This window comes from Leopardus geoffroyi, chromosome D2 (assembly GCF_018350155.1).
Source record: "Leopardus geoffroyi isolate Oge1 chromosome D2, O.geoffroyi_Oge1_pat1.0, whole genome shotgun sequence".
Lineage (NCBI taxonomy): Eukaryota > Metazoa > Chordata > Mammalia > Carnivora > Felidae > Leopardus > Leopardus geoffroyi.
In genome coordinates this window covers 45,511,577-45,535,096 of record NC_059334.1, presented here as the reverse complement: position 1 = coordinate 45,535,096, position 23,520 = coordinate 45,511,577, and the positions used below count along the sequence as shown (strand labels likewise).

Below are 23,520 nucleotides of genomic sequence, written 5' to 3'. Positions count from 1 at the left end.
CCTGACGTGTGTCAAGATCCTGTGGGGAAAATTTTCCACTGTTTTCACTGCATATACTCAAGTCTGAGATATAAATTAAAAGGTCTTAAGAAAGTCTTGTATAAGTAAACGTAACTTCTCAGTATCTAAAATATTGCTTAAGGCAAACAATGGCTTGGGTTATACTTCTGACAGTACCACATAGTGTGGAAATAATCACAGAGAAAGAGAAAACACAGCCCTTTCTTTCGTACAATGTGGTCTGACAAAGGGAACTGCAAACCGTCCAAGCTCGAGTGCAATACTTCAGTAAGCAGACACAGTAAGTTTCAAAGGCAATACTTAAAGTAAACTGCAGGTCACCAAAGGCCCTGAGTAAACCAGAAGGCGGTGCAATCAGATCATCCGTAATTCTTCCCTGTATTAAACCACAAACTACAGAAAACTAAACCTTGTGAACCAGTGGGTCTAAGAAAGAGCACCCTCGAGACTATAAATCCCGGTTTATTAACATGAAGCACCTGGAAATCCAGGAAGCGCTTCACCCTGTGGACGAACATTTAGGTTTTATTTTTGTTACTCTGTGTCAGAACATTGCTTCAGGTTAAAACATGCTGGTTCAGAGTAGTTTGCTGAAGAAGTTCTGTGGCGTGGGATGGACTTTTTTTCCCCCCTTTTAGTATCTTTCAGCTGAGATACCTAGTTTAAATACTTATCAACTTATCTTTTATTTTAAAGAAAGTACTATAGGTAAGCACTGTCTTCAGGTCAGGCGGCCTGGCCTCTGAGTTAATTCGAATTCTGCCTTAGGTGCCTAGCTGATCCTGACGAATTCATTTCCCTCTGTGGGCCTTGGTTTCCTTATTTGTAAAATAATGCCATGAAGTCTTCCACATCTCAATTCTGTGAGTCTATGAACTGTGCTCACTCAATACAGTACTTCAAAGATTTAACCTAAGAATTACCTAGATGTTACTGTATATACCTGCAACTAATAGAACACTGTATGTGAACTGCACTGGATTTACCACCATGGCTTTAAAAAAAGATTACCTAGGTGCTGAGTAAAGGAGGGCAAAAACCATGAATTCACATCCCCTCCCTCTGAGGTAACCACTATTCTGAATGTGGTATTTAACACCCATGTCTTCGTAGGCTTTTGCCGTATATAATACATACCCCAAACAATACACAGCATTGCTTTGCCTATTTTTGAATCTTCTATAGCTGTATAAAAAACTGTATCATTCTATATGTATATTTTTATATTTGCTTATTTTTCACTCAACATTGTGAGTGATTTCCACAATATTTTTGAATTTTTCATTCACTGTCATTGTTACATAGAGTGTTCATTCTATGAATACCTTACAGCTGTACTGATCCATTCTCCTGTTGATTGATGATGTAAGTTGTTTCCATATTCTGGTATAAGCAGTGCTTATAATAAGCATAAGCATAGTAAGCAAAGCACTTGAATAGCTGCTTCTGCTGTTGCTGTTTGAGCAAATAAATCTGTAAGGCAGAATCCCAGAAGTAGGACCCTGGGTCCAATGGTAGTGCTGGTAGATATTTTGGTAACTTCCCTGGGACTGTGACATTTTGCACTTCCAAATACAAAACACTGATGTAAGGACAATGTTTAAATACTCCTAAAGGACACAGAATAAATGTTAACACATGGAAAGACATTATATTATGTATAGAAAGCCTCAATATCATGACTGCTCATTTTCCCTACGTTAATTATAAATTTACTGATACTCTTTATCACATTAAAGTTCCATTCTCTTCTTAGTTTGCTAAGAGTTTTCATCATAAATGGGGTCAAATTTTATTGTGTTTTTTTCTCCATCTACTGATATGATCATAGTGTTTTCCTCTTTCCATGTGTTAATGGATAAATTAATTAGTAATGATCCATATTAAAAGCTTTCTTAAAGAATAAATAATCTGTGCTTGTATAAAAAAATTTTTTGTTTTTACATTTATTTATTTTTGAGAAACAGAGTGAGACACGGCATGAGCGGGGGAGGGGCAGAGAGAGAAGGAGACACAGAATCTGAAGCAGGCTCCAGGCTGTCAGCACAGAGCCTGATGCGGGGCTCGAGCCCACGAACTGTGAGATCATGAACGGAGTCGAAGTCAGACGCTCAACTGACTGAGCCTCCCAGGTGCCCCAATGTGCTAGTTTTTAAAGATGTCTACAAATTCTTTCATATTCCTTTTTTCAAGAGGTGGGACCTAATTACTTTGAGTGTGTGCTGGACTGACAAACAGATGAAAGTGAAAGAGACCAAGTATGTGCTGACAGTAGGTCTTAAGAGGCAATGCAGCTTTCTCCTTGCTCTCTTTCTTGGGTCATTCACTCTGGGGTGAAGAACTGAGAGGCCTCCTGCCAACAGCTGTAAGAGTGCACCATCTTGGAAGCAGATTCTCCCCCAGGAGAGCTTTCAGGTGAAGGTAGCCCCTGCTGGCATCCTAACTACAACCTCTTGAAACACTCTGAGCCCAAACCATCCAGTACACTACTTTTAAATTCATTTAAGGGGTGCCTGGGTGGCGCAGTCAGTTAAGCGTCCGACTTCAGCCAGGTCACGATCTCGCGCTCCGTGAGTTCGAGCCCCGCGTCGGGCTCTGGGCTGATGGCTCGGAGCCTGGAGCCTGTTTCCGATTCTGTGTCTCCCTCTCTCTCTGCCCCTCCCCCGTTCATGCTCTGTCTCTCTCTCTGTCCCAAAAAAAATAAATAAACGTTGAAAAAATAAATAAATAAATAAATAAATAAATAAATAAATAAATTCATTTAAGTTTTTGTTGTTTCAAGTCCCTAAGTTTTGGGATAAATTGTTATGCAGCAATAATTTACACACCATCCTTGGATTCCTGGGATAAATTCAATTTTGTCATTATTGAATAGTAAATCGGTCTTTGTCCCTGGTTCCTAGAAGGGAACCTCTAAAGTAAATTTTTGGAATTTCCTGGGTAACAGGAGTGTCTTTGTTATGTATGAACCTCACAAATCATACCTGAGTTTATGACTCAGGATGGGGGCTGGTCACCAAAAAGACCAACCATGTGATTATAGAGGATTGGGGCACTGAATCGGCCCCACCTCTGGGGAGGGGACAGGGCTGAAGACTGAGTTCAATCATGTGGTCAATTGTTCAATCACGCCTACACAATGAAACGCCAATAAAAACACTGTACACCCTAGCTGAGATAAGTTTCCTGTAAACACACCAATGTGCCAGGAAGATGACATACCCTGATTCCAGGGGGACAGGAGGCCTCACCTTTGGAATTCTCATAGGCCTCATCCTATGTGTGTCTTCATTTGGCTGGTCTCAATATGTATCCTTTATAATAAAATGATCATTGTACATGTACCACTTTCTTGAATCCTGTGAGACATTTTAGTGAATCATTAAATAAAGTCTGAGGGGATCAGGGAATCCTCTGGGATTTGCAGTTCGTGAGAAGTCCAAACTTGTTACTGGCATCTCAAGAGAGGGCAGTCTTTTTTTTGTTTGTTTTTTAAATGTTTCTTTATTTTTGAGAGAGAGTGAGCACGAGTGGGGGAGGGGCAGAAAGAGAAGAAGACAAAGAATCTGAAACAGGCTCCAGGCTCTTAGCTGTTAGCACACCACCCGATGTAAGGCTTGAACTCAAACTACGAGATAACCTGAGCCAAAGTCAGATGCTTAACCGACTGAGCCACCCAGGCGTCCCACAAGTGAGGGCAGTCTTGTTGGGGGACTGTGCCCTTATACCTGATGCTGACGTTGGGTAAGTATTATCAGAATGGTACTGCAGTATTGTAGATATAATTATGTTTATTTTTTTTTTTTTAATTTTATTTTTGAGACAGAGAGAGACAGAGCATGAGCAGGGGAGGGGCAGAGAGAGAGGGAGACACAGAATCCGAAGCAGGCTCCAGGCTCTGAGCTATCAGCACAGAGCCTGACGCAGGGCTTGAACTCACAGACTGTGAGATCACGACCTGAGCTGAAGTTGGACACTCAACCGACTGAGCCACCCAGGCGCCCCAATATGATTATGTTTAAATATACTCTCGGATTTGTTTTGCTAGAATTTTGTTATGTTTTACATCTGTATTCATAAGCAAGACTGGCCTATCACATTATCCATGTCTGGTTTCGGTATAAAAGTTATACTAGCCACACAGAATAAGTTGAGGAGCTTGCTTTATTTTGCTGTTCTCTGGATCAATACGTGTAAATTTGGACATATTTACCACTAGAATAGTTTGATAGAATAGTTTGAGTTTGATAGAACTCAGTTTTAAAATCATCTGGGCCAATGTGGCGCCTGGGTGGCTCTGTCAGTTGAGACTCCCAACTCTTGATTTCGGCTCAGGCCATGATCTCACGGGTCCATGGATTTGAGCCCCGCATCTGGCTCTGTGCACACAGTATGGAGCCTGCTTGGGATTCTCTCTTTCCCTCTCTCTGGCCCTCTTCTGCTCACTGCCTTCTCTCTTCCTCTCTCAAAAGAAATAAAAACAAAGAAATAAAAATAAGATAAAATCATCTGGGCCAAGAGGTGCCTGGCTGGCTCAGATAGTATAGCATGTGGCTCTTTTGATTTGGGGGTTGAGTTTGAGACCCACATTGGGTGTAGGGATTGCTTACAAATAAAATCTTTTAAATTTCTTTTAAGTTTATTTATTTATTTTGAGAGAAAGAAAGAGAGAATGAGAACGAGCATCAGAGCTGGGGACAGGTAGAGAGGGAGAGGGAGAGGGAGAGGGAGAGGGAGAGAGAGAGAGAGAGAGAGAGAGAGAGAGAGAATCCCAAGCAGGCCCTATGCCACCAGTGCAAAGCCTGACATCGGGCTCAGTCTCATGAACTTTGAGATCATGACCTGAACTGAAATCAAGAGTCAGACGTTTAACCCACTGAGCCACACAGGTACCGCTATTAAGTTACTTTTTTCTTTTTTTTATTATTTTTTTTAATTTTTTTTTTTAATGTTTATTTATTTTTGAGACAGAGAGAGACAGAGCATGAACGGGGGAGGGGCAGAGAGAGAGGGAGACACAGAATCGGAAGCAGGCTCCAGGCTCTGAGCCATCAGCCCAGAGCCCGACGCGGGGCTCGAACTCACGGACCGCGAGATCGTGACCTGAGCTGAAGTCGGACACTTAACCGACTGAGCCACCCAGGCGCCCCGTTACTTTTTTCTTTTAATGTTTATTTTATTTATCTTGGGAGAGAGAGAGACAGCGAGCGAGCAGGGGAGGGGCAGAGAGAGGGAGAGAGAAAATCCTAAGCAGCCTGTGCTCTGTCAGCACAGAGCCCAATGTGGGGCTCAATCTCATGAATCATGAGATCATGACCTGAGCAGAAATTAAGACTCGGACACTTAACCAACTAAGCCACCCAGGCGCCCCTATTAAGTTACCTTTTAAAAAGAAAACTGTCATTTTATTTAAATTATAAAATTTATTGACATAAAGTATTCTCTTATTTTTAAAAAAATCTCTTCTGTATTTGAAGTCACGTGCCCCCCTGTTTACATACCCAATACTATTTGTGTTTTCTGGGTTTTTCTTGACCATTTAAATGATTTATTTTATCAGCCTTCTCAAGAACCAATTTTTGGCTTTTGTAATCCTTTCCTATATATCTTAAAATATAATTTAAAACCCCAATTCTATCACTTATTACGTAGAAGCTTGCATAAGCTTCTCTCTGTGACTCAGTCTTCTCATCTATAAAGTGGGAATAATAACCGTACTTACCCCACAAGGTTATAAAGATTAAATGAAATAATCCCTGTAAAGCATATGGAACAATACAAGGGCTAAATAGCAAGTGCTGGCTTTTATCTTCATCATCTGTTTACTTCTCTTGAATTTATTCTGTTGTTCTTTTCCTAATTTAGGTTAGATGCTTAGCTTATTAATACTTTTAATTTTTTTAATTTGAGTATTTAAGGCTTCAATGTGTCAGACAAGTATTAACATCCAAGTTTGCTTTATTGTTCAGTTCTAGATGTTTTCTGATTTGTATTGTCATTTTATTTTTGAGCTGTAGGATTTACAGAAGTCTGTTTTAAAATTTCCAAACATGGGTGTGTATATACTGTTTGCTATTCATTTTTAGTTACATGCACTTGTTGGCAAAAACTGTGGCTGATAACGATTACTTGAAATGTTTTAAAACTATCTATTTATTTATATTTTAAAATGTATTACAATTTGCTGTACAGCCTAGTAAATGGTCACATTTAATAAAATGCTAACTTCTAGAACCAAATGACCTTGTCATGCTCTCTGCTTTAAAAATCTATGAATATTCTCATTTTAATAGGGTAGAATTAGCAAGACACCAGAAGTTCATAACCTGGCCTCTGCCAGCCTTTCGAATATCCTCCTCCTCCTCCTCCACACCCTTCCAATGCTCTAACTGTACTGAAATCACAGTAGCGCTCTCTCTATAGGCATTCCCTCCAGACTTCCATTCCTTTGCACAGCCTCTGTGCTTCACCAGGTTGAGTCTAATTTATTCCTCAAGAATTGGTCCACAAGAAATCCTGGCAGGTAACCCCTGATCCTTCCTCAGCAGGCTGAGTGAGGTCCCATCTCTACTTCCAGCGCACCCAGAACATTGACCATAGTTGCTTCACAGCTCTTGGCTAACATTCATTTAAAAACTATTTATTAATCCCTTGGTATGTGCTCTATGCTGATTACACAACAGTAAATGAAACAGACATGATTCCTCCCATTAAAAGACTTATATAGTTGGGTGAGTTTTTGACTTATCTTGAAGCATCTGTAATCTCCATTTTCTGGCACACAACTAAACAAAGCAATAAATGCTCAATAAATGAATAAAAGGAATAAAAAATTATATTAATCTCTTAAGAGAAACATAATTGAGGAGTTAAATTCACTATAAAAACCACATAACATACTCTAATATTCTTTATAAGTATGCTGGCATCTAAAAATGCATTTCCAGGGGCGCCTGGGTGGCGCAGTCGGTTAAGCGTCCGACTTCAGCCAGGTCACGATCTCACGGTCCGTGAGTTCGAGCCCCGTGTCCGGCTCTGGGCTGATGGCTCAGAACCTGGAACCTGTTTCCGATTCTGTGTCTCCCTCTCTCTCTGCCCCTCCCCCGTTCATGCTCTGTCTCTCTCTGTCCCAAAAATAAATAAACGTTGAAAAAAAATAAAAATAAAAATGCATCTCCAAACCTTACAGTTATGCCAGTAACTACCAATCCAGTAATCTCTACCTTACCTCTATCCAAGTACTAGCTAAGAAACTTCACTCCCATAATCACCTCTGGTGATTTCTAGATAATCAGAGAAAAGAAATTTAGATCCAAGTCATGAAATAGGGGAATCTCCATATATTCAAAAGCCCTCTTCCTAAAATATTTCGGGCTTATTTCATGTTTTGAATTATCTTAGCTCTAAGTGTATTAGCTTTTACTTATCACACTTTCCTTTAAGTTTATTTTGAGAGAGACAGACACAGCGCAAGTCCAGGAGGGGCGGGGGGGGGGGGGGGGGATGAGAGAGAGAGAGAGAGAGAGAGAGAGAGAGAGAGAGAGAGAGAAAGAGAATTCCAAGCAGGCTCTGTACTGGGTCCTGATGCAGGACTCAAACCCATGAAGCTGCGAGATCACGACCTGAGCCGAAACCTAGAGTCAGATGCTCGACCGACTGAGCCACCCAGGTGACCCTCTTATCATACTTAAAAAAAAAAAAAAAAAGTTTATTTATTTTGAGAGAGACAGAGTGTGTGTGGGTGAGTGAAGGAGGGGAAGAGAGAGAGGGAGAGCGAGAATCCCAAGCAGGCTCTGTGTTCATGCAGGGCTTGATCCCACAAACTGTGAGATCATGATCTGAGCCGAAATCAAGAGTCAGACACTTAATAGAATGAGCCACTCAGGTGCCCCATCATACATTTTTTTAGTACTATGAAATAAGAAATTTAATATATTCTACATACTCTACATATATTAATTCATTTAATCTTCTTACTAACTTTACGAGGCAAGTATTCTCAGGGTGTCTGGATGGCTTAGTCGGTTAAACGTCCAACGTTGGCTCAGGTCATGATCTCGCGGTTCGGGAGTTCGAGCCTCACATTGGGCTCTGTGCTGACAGCTCAGAGCCTGGAGCCTGCTTTGGATTCTGTGTCTCCCCCTCTGTCTGCCCCTCCCCCACTTGCACTGTCTCTCTCTCTCTCTCTCTCTCTCTGTCTCTGTCTCTCTCAAAAACAAAATAAACATTAAAAAAATAAAAAAATAAAAGCCATACTAATGAGGCAAGTATTCTCATTATGCATAATTTTATAAGAATAAACCTGAAAATGAAGCATGATTTTTTTAAAGAAAGGTATTAAATACTAGAATTAACTCAAGAGGAAATAGAATACCTAAATACACCATAACCTGACTATAAAGTGGTGGTCAACAGGCTGGAAATGGGATGGAGGGGAGGGTGGTAAAGAAGGCAGTGGGGTGGGAGGCAGTGAGGAGGAGCCCAGGCTCTGGTGTACATTGTTCAAGATTTTATATAGTATGAGCTTATCAGACCTCCTTATTAGTCCCTTACAAACAAAGACTGGGTGGGAAGGAGCAAGGAAGGGGTGGAAGAAAGGGAGAAAAGGGAGGAAACTGATGAGCTCGAGTTAAACTGGAATTTCTGAGATACTTAAGATTGGAAATACCTCACAAACAGGTGAAAATATAAGATAGGAGAGCAGGAAGCAAGTATTTCAGATGGAGGGTAAGGATAGGAATTGTCACTACAGAATATGAAAAGATGCTACTGGAAATCTTGTGGCATGCTCTCCCCACAGTATCATATATAGCTGCAATAACATAGACAGCAACCCAAACCCAAAAGTATCCAAAATTGAGAATGACCAAATAAGTTAAGTCAGGAGTGTATCCACCAACTTAAATTAAGAATAATGGTATCTTGGGACACCTGGGTGGCTCAGTCGATTAAGCGTCTGACCTCAGCTCAGGTCACGATCTCACAGTTGTGAGTTCGAGCCCCGTGTCAAGCTCGGTGCTGATAGCTTGGAGCCCGGAGCCTACTTAGGATTCTGTGTCTCCCTCTCTCACTGCCCCTTCCCTGTTCACTCTCTTTCTCTCTCAAAAATAAACATTAAAAAAAAAAAAAAGAAGAAGAATGGTATCTTAGTTATGAGAGGGCAGTCCTAATTTAAGACAATGGGAATAATCGTTCTGCCTCCCTTTGAAGGGGGTGGGTAGCATAATACGCAAAGAGCCTGAGGGCAAGGTCCACAGATTATCTACAGGATGAGTTCTAGATTTCTCTACAGCAGAGAGTAGGAATAAGACTAAATTTTCAGTGGTGTCCAGGGAGATACCAACAGTAAGGGCAGAGCACATCTTTTTTCCAAGCCTGGAGCTGTAACTGCTTTTCTGCAATGCAGGGTTTCAAAAAGCTGCTAGATCTAACAGATCTGCTACCTTGCTAAAGAATCTCCCAGCTGCCGGTGCCTGGAAGCACTGAGGACTCCTCCCAGAGTGCCAAGAAATCACTAACAATTTGTTGACTCCTCTGTTATCAGTCAACAGGACAGAAACAATTCTGCCTTCCCATGCTGCCTGGTTTGTCAATGAACAGATACCTACAGCCAGAACTAAATGAGTGCTTAGGGAACCCAAGACCCCCATAAGTGGGCGCAAAATAAAACGCAGTTTGTTTTAAAAGGAACTCTGCAACCAGAGGAAAGGCTAAGCTCAAAATGAGAACAGGTGGCTTCTACTTAGGCAGAGCTAACAGAAGACAGTGGGTGACAGTGCACACGCGAGACCCCAGGATGGTGTCTGTCCTCTCAGTAAAGAACACTCACGGATGTCCAAGTACCGGAGCTGCCAAAAAGGACACCGATGCAGGACTGCAGCCCCAAAGACACTGTCACAGCAGCTCAAAGAGGATACCACCATTACGACAACAATGTGTCAATGTGAAGAAAGGGGAGCATCCCTGGGTGTCTATAGTGCGGGCAGTTGATGTGCTTATCAGTTACTGCTTTTCTCCTAAGTAACTCAAACATGAACAGCTCCACAACCACTGAAGAGCCACTGAACAGGACCCAATGAGAAGGGTACTTTGCATTCCTTATCATGACCTTTGTCCTGCACCTTCCCTCGAGGAACTCCATCTTTGGTGAATCCTTTTATATCCTAATTGAGAATTAATGCTCAGTGGAAGATGACTGTACATTAACAAACTTTTTTTAAATTTTGGGGTGACATAGAAGGCTGCCAGTTTTGATTAGGATGCAGAGGAGAAGAGGCTCTCAGCAGATCAAGCTCCAATACAAGCTGCCCTGATGCTCAGACTCAAAGGTACAAGAAATAATCTGTGGTAGATTCTCTGACAAGTTCCAATAGGAGTTGGAGCACAGACCCCTAGATTTTCTGAGGCAAGGATACGACTTCATAACACTGTATGAAAACTGTAGCTCCTGGCATGACATTGGGCCCAGTAGAGAACCCAACTATGGAACATCAAGGATTTAGTGACCAGAGCTACCCATCCATGATTCACAAGGTCAGGTGAAGCAGCAAGCTATTATATGATAGAAATGGTATTTCTGTAATAGTACCTAGGCAGTGGTAGAGGGCACTAGTAAATCCAAGTCCAGAACCTCATGTCACCTACTCTTATCACAACAGATGTCTTTACTTATGCTCACACCAACAACTTTATGGTGGGTTCCTGGTAACCAATGACAAAAAAGAAAAACCTGGGTCCTGGCTGACAAAGACAGATAAAAAATGACTACTGCTCTACAGCCCTACTTGGATGACTCTGAAAGACAATGAGGAGGCAGAAATTCTCTCAGTGGGCATGGCAAAGAGAGAAGTGACCAAACAAGAAAAAACATGGACTCCTTAGGAGTGGTGAATGGTATGGCTGATTGGGTAGGGTGACGGAAGGAGCAAAAGTGGAAAATAAAAGAGAAGGAACCTGGAGAAGAAGCATGTTGATGGTTCTAGAAGAGCCCAAAGTGCCAACCTTTATATCGTACGTTAATGCCCACCACAAAACACCAACAATGCTTTGATGCATTTAACAATGAGGTGCATTTAACTACATTCCCAACTATAGATGGAATAACTTGTCACTTGACTGCAGTGAGCTTTTGCTCTGGGCCACCTCAATGCTTGGCCAACAGGGTCATGAATGGAGGAGCCACAGTGACAGACAGGAAGGCTTTACACAGGCCCAACAGCATGGGTTCTTCCTTACTGAAGGTGGCCTAATCACTGCCACTGACACATGTGGGTATAGAACTGACACTCCAGATATGTGTTTGTCTTCCTTGCCCACAGTATATCATCCCGCCAGCACCACTATCCCAAGGTTTATAGATCACCTCATGAGGAGTATCAATTATGGCCTCAGGATCAGCTACAGGATTGGGGATTAAGCTTGGTCCACTAACCCTCTTGTTTTGGAGATTTCTTTTAGCGATTACAACCAGCCTCCAATTTGAAGCAGACAAAGTGGGCTTAATGGAACATGAGGCAATCTGAGAAATAAAAAGAGGCTATAGCAAACACTTGTGGTGCTGGCAACACATCCTCTTACCCTACCGGCCTCATTATAGCTATGGTGGACACTGCCTGACAGCATGCACTGCCTGACAGTATCTGATACCAAGTATAAGCCAAGGCACTGCTGTTTTGCTCCTTAGGGTTTTCTCCAAACTTAAAGTAGACTGCTCAGCAGTATGTAGGCACAGCCATACAAACGCTAGAGTTAAAGCTCCAGGAGCAATCTTCAACTAACAGAAGATGAAAAGTCATTGGGGCACCGGGCTTGCTAGGTCAGAAGAGCATCTGATTCTTGATCTCAGGGTCATAAGTTAGAGCCCCTTGTTGGGTGTAGAGATTCCTCAAATAACAAAAACCTCAAAAAAAAAAAGATGATGAAAGTTAGTGGATAAATGTCCCAAGCTCCCTGTCCTTTGATGGGACAATACTACGGTGCATTCAGAGGGTCCCCACGATTGCCCATAGTGATAACCAGCTCCTTACCACACTTTATGTAACTTCTCTCACCTTTCCCTTTCTCCCATTTCTGCTTCTTTGGATCATCTCGCAAATAAACTACCTAGTCGTAAGTCCTTTTCTCAGGCTCTACTTTCAAAGGAGCCCAAACTAAGAAGTGGTGCAGTCAGGACTCAAACTAAAACAATGTGGCTCCACAGCCTGCACTTTAACAAGAGCGTATTGCCTCTTTAAAGCAGCAGAATAGGGTGCGATACACTATGGGATCCTAAATGTAAATACCAGTGAGCAAGCATATACACAGCAACAAAGAGATTTTAACTTTCTAGTGGTGAAGAAAACTGGAAAAAAAGGGGCAGACTATACATAGCCAAACCTAAGTCAATTAAATACATACATACACACACACCAAAGACATATTCAAAGACATATAGCAAACAAATGAGACTGCTTTCCTATGGCAGGAGGAGACAAAAGGAGAGTGGAGATCAAGAAGAAAGTAAATAAAATAAATCAATTGAGGGACCTTATAAAGAACAAAGTAATTTTACTCCTGTAAATGTAAGATATGATTAACTTGAGTTTCTGAGTCACAGTCCGAACATACTGTCACAATATTAAATGGAAAAGTCAACAGTACTTGTTATGAATCGGAAGTTATCAAAATAAATATAAAACTCTGAAAATATTTTTATTTACTTATTTATTTTTGATGTTTATTTTTGAGAGAGAGAAAGAAAGTGTGTGTGCAGGCATGCATGTGAGCATGGGAGGGTCAGAGAAAGAGACATTACAATCCAAAGCAGGCTCCAGGCTCTGAGCTGTCAGCATAGATCATGACCTGAGCCAAAGTCGGACGCTTAACTGACTGAGCTACCCAGAAACCCCTGAAAATATTTTTAAAAATTCACCTGTGTTAAGACCTAAAATCATTCTGAACAGTACTGGCAGCACACATTCCATACTTTGAGAAACACTGTTGTCACTATTCTGAGATAAGAATGATAGAGGGATCTTCAAAATATATATATTTTTTGGGGCGCCTGGGTGGCTCAGTCAGTTGAGAGTTGGACTTCAGCTCAGGTCATGATCTCACAGTTCATGGGTTCAAGCCCTGCACTGGCTGGCTCCCTGTCAGCGCAGAGCAGGCTCAGGATCCTCTGTACTCCTCTTCTCTGCCCCTCTCCCTCTCATGCTCTTGCTCTCGCTCAAAAATAAATAAACATTAAAAACACCTTTAATATACATTTTAATAGTAAAAATATTAATTTGAGAGCTTAACTAGATTTATGTTAAAGAGAAAACTTGAGGGGTGCCTGGATGGCTCAGTCAGTTAAACAACCAACTTCGGGTCAGGTATCTCTCTCTCTCTCAAAAAAAAACACTAAAAATTTTTTTAAAAAGAGAAAACTTGATAAAAGCTGAATCACAAAGCCTTTTCTTATGTGAATGCTTTCCTTCCTCAATAATGTAATGTTTTCCAGTTACACAATGTATAATCACAAAACAGTGACTACTTAATTTTCAATATAAAATGTTGGAATATTTCTAAATATTGCAAAGTCCTAAATCAGTCATCAACTAAGAGCTGAAAAGAACTTTAATAAAAGCACCAAAACTAGCTAGTTTTATATTATGAGGTAACTTATTACCTCACTGAAAGGTATTTCTCTAAGGACATTACCATACTGATGGTTATTTGTTAACATGAAACCATCAAATTCTGCTTCATAAATTTCTTCATTGATCCCAATTCACTGAGCAGTAACTCCATTAAAATAAGATACCATCCTTCAGTAACAGTGTCAGAATTATACCTGAAGGAATATTTTAAACATTTTTTACTAAATCTTGCTTAGCATTTAAAACTATAGCAAAAGACGTAATATGAACAGAACAGTATTTTTTTCTTTAAAAACTGCTCTTTTAAAAAACGCAATACCTTAAAAAAATTAATTTTTAAAAATAAGAATAGGGATGCCTGGGTCACTCAGTCGGCTGAGCATCCGACTCTTGATTTCAGCTCAGTCATGATCTTGAGGTTCGTGGGATCAAGCCCCTCATCAGGCTCCACACTGAGCACAGAGCCTGCTTGGGATTCTCTCTCATTCTCTGCCCCTATCCCATGCACATGTGCTCTCTCTCTCTCTCTCTCTAAAGAAACAAACAAAAAGAATAAAAAAGGCAATACTTTGCTTTTTTTATGGTATCTCCCTTACAATATGCTAAGACTTGAAACATGATGTACAAAAATATTTGTTGTATGTAAACAAATGACAAAATGAAGAGACCAATAAGACAATAAAACATTAATTTTAATGTTTCCTTAAGCTTAGAAAACTTAGGGTGCCTGGGTGGCTCAGTCAGTTAAATGTCTGACTCTTGATTTCAGCTCAGGTCATAAGCTCACAGTTTGTGAGTTTGAGCCCCACTTGGGGTTCTGTGCTGAGGGCATGGAGCCTGCTTGGGATTCTGTCTCCCTCTCTCTCTGACCCTCCCCCACTTGCTCTCTATCTCTAGCTCAAAATAAATAAAAATAAACTTTAAAAATAAATAAATAAACTCAGGAAACTTTGATTTGAAAAATTACTTATATTTGCTATGGATGCTGCCCAACATTATCCGTACTATCCAGACAGAATGCATGGGCATCATCATCTCTTTCCAACATCCAGTCAGAAATTACTGTTGATACAGAAGGACTATTTTCAACTGTTAAGAAAATGAGAATTTTCATATAATTCTAATTATTTTCTTAAAAGTCTTTTTCTTACCTCAGAGATGTGGCTAGATAAAACTGTACTTCCAATTTTCTCCAAACAGCTTTGACCTATGCTTCCATCTCATGAATTCCAAGACAGTATTAAACTGATGCATATTTTCATAAATCTGTTAAAAAAAAAAAAAGAACTTATTTAGACTAAAAGAAACATGCAGAAGCAATACTAAAACTATGTCCTGTGTAAAACTGTACATTTTCAATGTAAAGTCAATGAAAATTCTAAAGTACTTTAACCTATTGCTTTACCATTTTCCCAACCTCTGCCCAAAGAAGTTTCCCATTTTGCATATTTTCAACTTTGCAAATATAATAGTAGTTCTGTGGAAAAAGTTACTCACGTGTAAAATTTCTGTATCAGCTTAGACTTTTGAAAAAAAAAATCACATCTTAAACTGGAAAAGCAGGAGCAGCTAGAAGCAACACTAAAATCTATAATTCTACAACATTCAAACCCCTACTTCAGCAAAACTATATTTGACCACCCAGCTAATATCCCTATTTTCACTTTTATCACAAAATCTCTGTAAGCAGTTTTCATTTCAGTCAAGCTTTCCCCTAGAATATCAGGAACTGGAGGGGTCAGGAATGAATCGCATCGCTTGGTCTAAGCCCAGGGGATGGGTTACAACTATGTGACCCCTGACATTCAGTTCCTCTGCTGCCTTAAGAGACAAAATTCACAAATCTGGAAGAGGGAAACAATGAAAAATTTAAATCTATTTAAAGAAGTGTGTTGTTTACTTAGAGATCTTGAAAATAATTTTGTTGAATGTATCTTTTAACTGAAACTTCAAATAGCAAGGTATTCTGTTTCATATTGTAAAAGGAAAAATTTTAAGCTGCATGAACACTACCCATGTCCCACTGCAAGGTCAAAATGCCTTTGTCTTCAAGTGCATTTAGAAGTATCATTTGTGTCACACTGAGGTTTAATAGTCTTGGCAATAATGACTGAATTCATGTAAACTGGGCAACCTGAAACTGTCTAGCATATCAGATAGCAGGCTTTCTTAAAGACAAGAGTCTCCACTCAGCAGACAGGCTGCCATAGGACCATGCTAAATCTTTCATGGTCCAACTAAAGACAGACTGACCCTGAAAGCAATTAGCAATGCTTTGTCTGCATTTAAGAGCTTTTACTGTCTTCGCAATGCACTGGTTACCTACAACTTAACTGGTCCCTAACATTTTTCAGGGTACTGACAGGACTATACAACTCTTAGACTATCACTTAGAGAAAAGAGGGCAGGAATGGAGATATACTGTTTAGGATTTTGTTTTTCTGAGATGTTCACAGTCTTAAAAAATTTCCCTTATATAATCAAAAAATAAATGCATTGTATTTCCATTTTAGAAATGACAAATATTTTCCTCGAAAGCCCCTCTTTGCCAACAACTCCATTCTTCCCAAATGGTGTGTGTGGAAGAAAAGAGCGAAGGCAATCACTTATATTAAGCAAAGCTCAGATTAACCTATTCTCCTAAAGGTTAAAACAATCCATCAAAATGACTATGTTTAAAAATACATGGCTTGATTCTAATTCTACCAGGTTATTTCCAATGGATCAAATAAAATTAACATGTGAACCACTTACCAACCATTGTTTATTACAGCACTATTTATTACAACACCATTTCCTTGGTGTGAAAAAAAAGAAGCTTTAGGCTAAGTCTAAAGTTAATAAAAAGAAAAATACATAACTAAAGAATCTGGAAATATGCCACCTTCAAAGTCCAAGATCCTGCCTGAATTTTCTATCCTCCCTCCATCCTCTCAATGCAGAAATAAATGACAAAAAAATATAACTGTCTAAAGATTGAATCTAAGACCAACTGATGAAAACCAAGTAAATGTGACCTTACTACTAAGAGGTAAATAAAAGATTAATCAAAGGACAGGATATGCTTCACAGTACAGGTCTGCAAATCACTTTTTACAAACTGAAACTGTGTGAGTAAACTAAAGCTTTCCCTAACCTTTGCAATATAGTGCTACAGTCCTATAAGCAGAAATCAGTAAACATGTGCAGCTTTAATCACTTAACTTACAAGGTAATATACCACAGGCTTTTAGCACTATGAACTTGGGTTTAGCAACCACAAAGATCCAGTCAAAACTGAATACTAAACAAGTATGATAATACTTTCATCAAAAATTTTGTGTCTGAAATTTTCAAGCCTGTTAGTGCTGGAAAACACATTGAAGAAAAAATAATTCTTTTAAAAACACATCAGAGCTTCTTAATGATAGAATAAGTGAAAAACAAACCTTTCTAGATATATTCTAATGTTTTATGATTGAGCTAATGTTAGAATTTCAAAGTTGGTAAATATGGGCAAACAAATGTGAAAAGTGCATTTTAATCCCACATTATCTTTACAAAATACCTTTATTTGCCACCAGAATGTACACATCCCTCATGGTTCTCAAAATTATTAAAGTTGTTAAACTTTTTTAAAAATTATTTTGAGAGAGACAGAGACAGCATGATTAGGGGAGGAGCAGAAAGAGAAGGAGAAAGAGATTCCCAAGCAGGCTCTACACTGTCAGGGCTGAAACTGATGTGGGACTTGATCTCATGAAACCAGGAGATCATGACCTGAGCTGAAATCTAGTCAGACACTTAACCGACTGAGCCACCTAGGCACCCCAAAAGTTGTTAAACTTTAAACCACTGGGGTACTGGGCACCTGGGTGGCTGAATCGGTTGAGTGGCTGACTCAATTTCAGCTCAGGTCATGATCCCACGGTGGGAGGATCGAGCTCCAAGTCGGACTCTGCACTGACAGCACAGAGCCTGTTTGGGATTCTCTCTTTCTCCCTTATCTTCTGTCTCTCTCCTGCTCACGAGCTCGCTGTCTCTCGCATGCTCTCTCTCTAAAGAGAATTAGATAAATGTTTTAAAAATAAATAAACCACTAGGGTACTTAAAAGATCACTAACCATACATAACCCATCAGTGACAAACACGAACTAAGGATATTATAGTCATCTTTGACTCTGACGTTTCAGGACATCGACCATTCACTCCTATATAAGATTTGCTTTACAGAAATAATAGTGTACATATGCTTTTGATAAATATACTCATAAGACAAAATTTAAGATTACTTTTGAGTTTGTACAAAATGTCAAAAAGTGGTCATTTCCTAGTCTTCACAAAATCAGCAATACTGACAGCATATTTTTTTCTTTCTACCACTCCAAATCCTCTCCTTCTCATCTTCATTTCTCCTCTCCAAGCACCATAAAAAGTACCCCAAATGTTGGACAAATATTGCTGTTAACACTATCACTGCATTCTTACAACCGTTTTAAAAAATCAGAACCAAACTACAAAATAATATTTGACAAAATATTCCAGCTGGGCTCTTAAACTAAATGCATTAATATTACAACCTTTGGTACATTAACTGGAAAATTCCAACATCATGCTTCAGAAAAATACAATACAGTTTTAGCTATAAGTAACTCAAATGAGCAGTGTAATTTAGGTTTATCATGCATTATTATTATTATTATTATTTTTTTTTTTGGAGAGAGAGAGAGAAGAGAGAGATCGTGAGAGCAGGGGAGAGGAAGAGGAAGAGGGAGAGGGGGAGAATCCCAAGCAGTCTCCATTCCCAGCATGGAGCCTGACCATGGCGCTTGATTTCACAACCATGAGATCATGACGTGAGCCAAAATCAAGAGTTGAATGCTTAACTAAGCCACCCAGGCGCCCCTATCAAGCACTTCTATAATAAAGCAGGTTAGTACCACATAACACAGAAAGGAAGGGTCAACTTATGGACGGGTTGTGTTCTAAAACATCACTTACAAATTGAATATAAGCATGATTTTACAACTTAACATGCCTTTCCCATAAAAGCAAAGATTTAAACAGCAGTATTAAACCCACAATACAAATGAACTACAGTGCACGATTCTATGTAGCACTCTTCTGCTTAAGCATATTTCCATACCAAACTCTAAGCTTTTATTCACTGTTGTATTCTAGAATCTAGCACAGTTGATGACACAGAGTAGGATTTCAACAAATACTAGCTGATCTGAAGTACTGAATAGCAACAACTCAATGATATGAAACCAGCCTGTCTAGAAAACCTTACCTATCTTAATTATATCAGATAACCAAAAGGCAAGGGGAGAAAAGCTCCTTCCAAAAGATATGTGAAAAAGATTCTCAACACCAGGCTTGGAAAGCTCTGGTCTAAGCCAATTGTGGCAATTTCCATTCTCCTTGCCAGTAAGACAAGAGACTAAATTGCTGGGGAGCTTCTGGATGATGAAAAAAAGACACTTGGGTGAAAACCCCTTCCATCCCCCAACCTTTTTTTCCAGGCAACTCTGGGTTTGAGTTTGTCAAGCAGAATGAGGCAGCTATCTTAGGACCATAAGGAAAGAGATGGCCTAAGAAGACAACCCAACAAATAATGAAGCTTCTGCACAGCTAAGGAAACAATCAGCAAAAGTAAAAGGCAACGAATGGAATGGGAGAAGATATTTGCAAACAACATTTCAAGTAAAGGGTTAGTATCCAAAATCTAGAAAGAACTTATCAAACTCAACACCCAAAAACAAATAATCCAGTAAAGAAATGGGCAAAAGACATAAATAGACACTTCTCCAAAGAAGACATCCAGATGCCCAACCAACACATGAAAAAATGTTCAACATCACTAATCATCAGGGAAATACAAATCAAAACCATAATGAGATACCACCTCACATCTGTCAGAATGGCTAACATTAACAACTCAGGCAACAACAGATGTTGGCAAAGATGCAGAGAAAGAGGATCTCTTTTGCATCGTTGGTGGGAATGCAAACTGGTGCAGCCACTCTGGAAAACACTATGGAGGTTCCTCAAAAAATTAAAAATAGAACTACCCTACACCCAGCAATTACACTACTAGGTATTTATCCAAGGGATACAAGTATGCTGTTTCGAAGGGGCACATGCACCCCAATGTTTACAGCAGCACTATCAACAATAGCCAAAGTATGGAAAGAGCCCAAATGTCCATCAATGGATGAATGGATAAAGATGATGTGATATATGTATACAATGGAATATTACTCAGCAATCAAAAAGAATGAAATCTTGCCATTTCCAACTGCATGGATGGAACTAGAGGGTATCATGCTAAGTGAAATTAGACAGCCAGAGAGAGACAAATATCATATGACTTCACTCGTAGTAGGACTTTAAGAGACAAAACAGATGAACCTAAGAGAAGGGAAGCAAAAATAATATAAAAATGGGGAGAAGGACAAAACATAAGAGACTCTTAAATATAGAGAAAAAACAGAGGGTTGTTGAAGGGGTTGTGGGAGAGCGGATGGGCTAAATAGGTAAGGGAGCATTAAGGAATCTACTCCTGAAATCATTGGTGCACTATATGCTAACTAACTTGGATGTAAATTAAAAGATAAATTATTAAAAAAAAAAAGAATGGCTGCATCAAAAGACAGAAAGAATCTGGGTCCTTGGTGATGCTATAATGCTTGAATGTTTTAACTAGGTTGGATCTTTTTATTATATTAAATCTTTTTATTGTTTAACCAGTTTTCAATTACCAAAAGTAACCCAGCAAATACAGTGATTTAGAAGCCAGTACGCCATTTACTTTCATGAATTCAACTTTTATTTATACAATGATAACTCATCTAAATTATATCTCAATCCTGGGGCGCCTGGGTGGCTCAGTCGGTTAAGCGGCCGACTTCGGCTCAGGTCATGATCTCGCGGTCCGTGAGTTCGAGCCCCGCGTCGGGCTCTGTGCTGACAGCTCAGAGCCTGGAGCCTGTTTCAGATTCTGTGTCTCCCTCTCTCTGACCCTCCCCTGTTCATGCTCTGTCTCTCTCTGTCTCAAAAATAAATAAACATTAAAAAAAAAAATTAAAAAAAAAATAAATTATATCTCAATCCAGATCCTTCTCTTGAACTAATACAAATTTCCAAAGTACTAAATATTAAATAGTTATTCCAGTGGCACATTAAGAGAACAGAAGTGATATAAAAGCCATCATCTACCAGCACAAAAATTGTTTATGCACTCATATTCACTTGCATGGCTAACAGCAGCACCACCACCTACCCAACTGTCAAAGTTGGAAATCTAGGAAGCACTAATCTCATCTCCCTCTGCTTCATCTATTATATTGAGGTAATTAAGAACTGCTGCCCATTCTGATATATCTTTAAAATCTGTCTCCTTTATATCTATACACACCTAGTACAGGCTCTCATCTTTCACTGCAGCCTGCCTTCATTCTTACCTCCTCCACTGTACCTTTGTTTCTAAAATACAACTGTGCTTCTTGAAAAGATTATAAACACCATAAGTTATCAGGAAAATAAAAATTAAAACTATAATTAGAAACCACTACATACCCACCAGAATGGTCATAATAAAAAAGACAGACAATACCAAGTGTTGGTAAGGACATGGAGAAACTGGAACTCTCACACACTGCTATAAAATGATGCAACCGCTTGGAAGAACCGTTCAGCAATTTCTTGAAAAGTTAAACATAAACTCACTATACGATCCAAAATTCCCTCTATGGAAATACCCAAGAGATATGAAAATGTGTGTCTATACAAAGACTTATACACAAATGTTCTCAGCAGTAATAGCCAAAAGTGAAAACAACCCAAAGGTCCATCAACTGGTGAATGGATAAAGTGTGGCATAATCATACAATGGAATACTATCAGGTAATAAAGTACTGGCACATGTTACAACTTGAATGTACCTCAAACACGTGCTAACTAAATGAAGCCAGTTGCAAAATACCATGTATCATATGATTCCATGCATACGAAATATTTAGAAAAGGCAAATTTAGACAATCAGACCAAAGCAGTGGTTACCTAAAGCAAGGGGTAGAAGTGGGAAATTTGGAGCAGTGATGAAACGTTCTAAAATATTTACAGCACAACTCTAAAATTTTACTATAAATAAAAAAATACAAGTGTGCTTTAAAATTTTTCAACAATTTCCACTTGTGTATAAAATGAAGGCCAAAATCTTTAGAAGGCTATCTATAGACTGCTATAATCTGCTTTCCATCTATTTAACCTGCTTTATCTTCTACTATAATCTCTGCCAAAAAGCCTCCTGCTGGTCATTATTAAACTATTTGCTATTTCCTAAATATGCCCAGTTATTTAAGGCTTCTCCCTTTCTTTGAACTTGCTATTTTAATTCAAAAATCAAAATGTTATCTTTATATTTTGCCAAGTGAACTTCCATTTGTCCTCACAAAGATCCATCTCAAATACCTCCTTTCATTGAATCCTCTCCACTCCCTACGTGTTGCTAACTTGCTGAGTCTGGTAATAACACACTTAGTGCTTAGCACACTGAATTCTGATGATCTATTTAAAGGTATGTCTTACTTATTAAGATAACCCCGGTGTACAGCAACTGCATTTTACTAATACTTGTGTTCCCTGTGTTTTAAGCACAGTCCAGTGACCAGCACAAAGGAGATAATCCATGTATTTTTGAATAAATGATTGATGAAGAATGACAGGAAAAAGAAAAATCCCAAAGTAGGCAAAATGAGCTCTGCACCACAAAGACCCTTGTGTAAGTATGGTTAAAGCTGGTTACATAAGAAAGAAAAACAGAAAACCATCCAATCTCACCTAAGTGTTTATCAGGGTGGGATCAGTTAAATAGCCACAATGAACATTACACAGTCCTTTAAAAGAATGAGAATCATTTATTTGTGCTGATATAGAATGATATCCCAAATATCCTGCAGTTATAAAAATTATAAAAAGAGTCACTTTTTACACACAAACAGCAGTGTGTGTGTGTGTGTGTGTGTGTGTGTGTGTGTGTATGCACACACATGCAACATGTATGAGGAAGGTAGAGATGAAAAGGTACACACCAACTCATCGGAATATAGGCAAAAAAGTGGAAACAACCTAAATGCCTATCAACTCATGAACAGATACACAAAAGGTGGTATATCCATCCAACTAAATATTATTTATCCATAAAAATAAATTAAGCCAGGGGCGCCTGGGTGGCACAGTCGGTTAAGCGTCCGACTTCAGCCAGGTCACGATCTCGCGGTCCGTGAGTTCGAGCCCCGCGTCAGGCTCTGGGCTGATGGCTCAGAGCCTGGAGCCTGTTTCCGATTCTGTGTCTCCCTCTCTCTCTGCCCCTCCCCTGTTCATGCTCTGTCTCTCTCTGTCCCAAAAATAAATAAAGGTTGAAAAAAAAAAAAATAAATAAATAAATAAAATAAATTAAGCCATAAAAAGAATCAATTCCAATACAACATATGAACACTGAAAATATTACGCTAAGTGAAAGAAGCCAGACAAAAGGCCACGTGTTATATGGTTCCATTTATACAAAATACCCAAAATATGCAGTTCCACAGAGACAGAAAACAGATTAATGGTTGTGTGGGATTGGGAGTGGAGGGTGGGAATGGAAAAAGACACCAAAGGGATGATCTATATAAGGAAAAAAAGGATAAATTTGAATTCATCAAAATTAAACTGTTTGCTCTGCAAAAGACCCTGTTAAAAAGATGAAAAGACAAGACACAGAATAGGAAAATATACTTGCAAACCATAGATGTGACAAATGATCCGTATCTAGAATATATCCAGAAATATCAAAACTCAACATTAAAAAAAATTCACCTAGAAACTGGGCAAAGAACATGAAGAGCGATTT

The 23,520-nt window shown here is 39.2% G+C and overlaps 1 protein-coding gene across 2 annotated transcripts in view; it reads right to left on the bottom strand.

Annotated features, from left to right (window-relative positions):
* Positions 1–23,520, bottom strand: part of BMPR1A (bone morphogenetic protein receptor type 1A) — a 140,261-nt gene that overhangs the window by 44,082 nt on the left and 72,659 nt on the right. For both annotated transcript variants that reach the window (XM_045437917.1, XM_045437919.1), the window contains exon 2: positions 14,795–14,909. The gene's annotated coding sequence lies outside the window, so the exon portion shown is untranslated. The remainder of the gene's footprint in view (positions 1–14,794; positions 14,910–23,520) is intronic.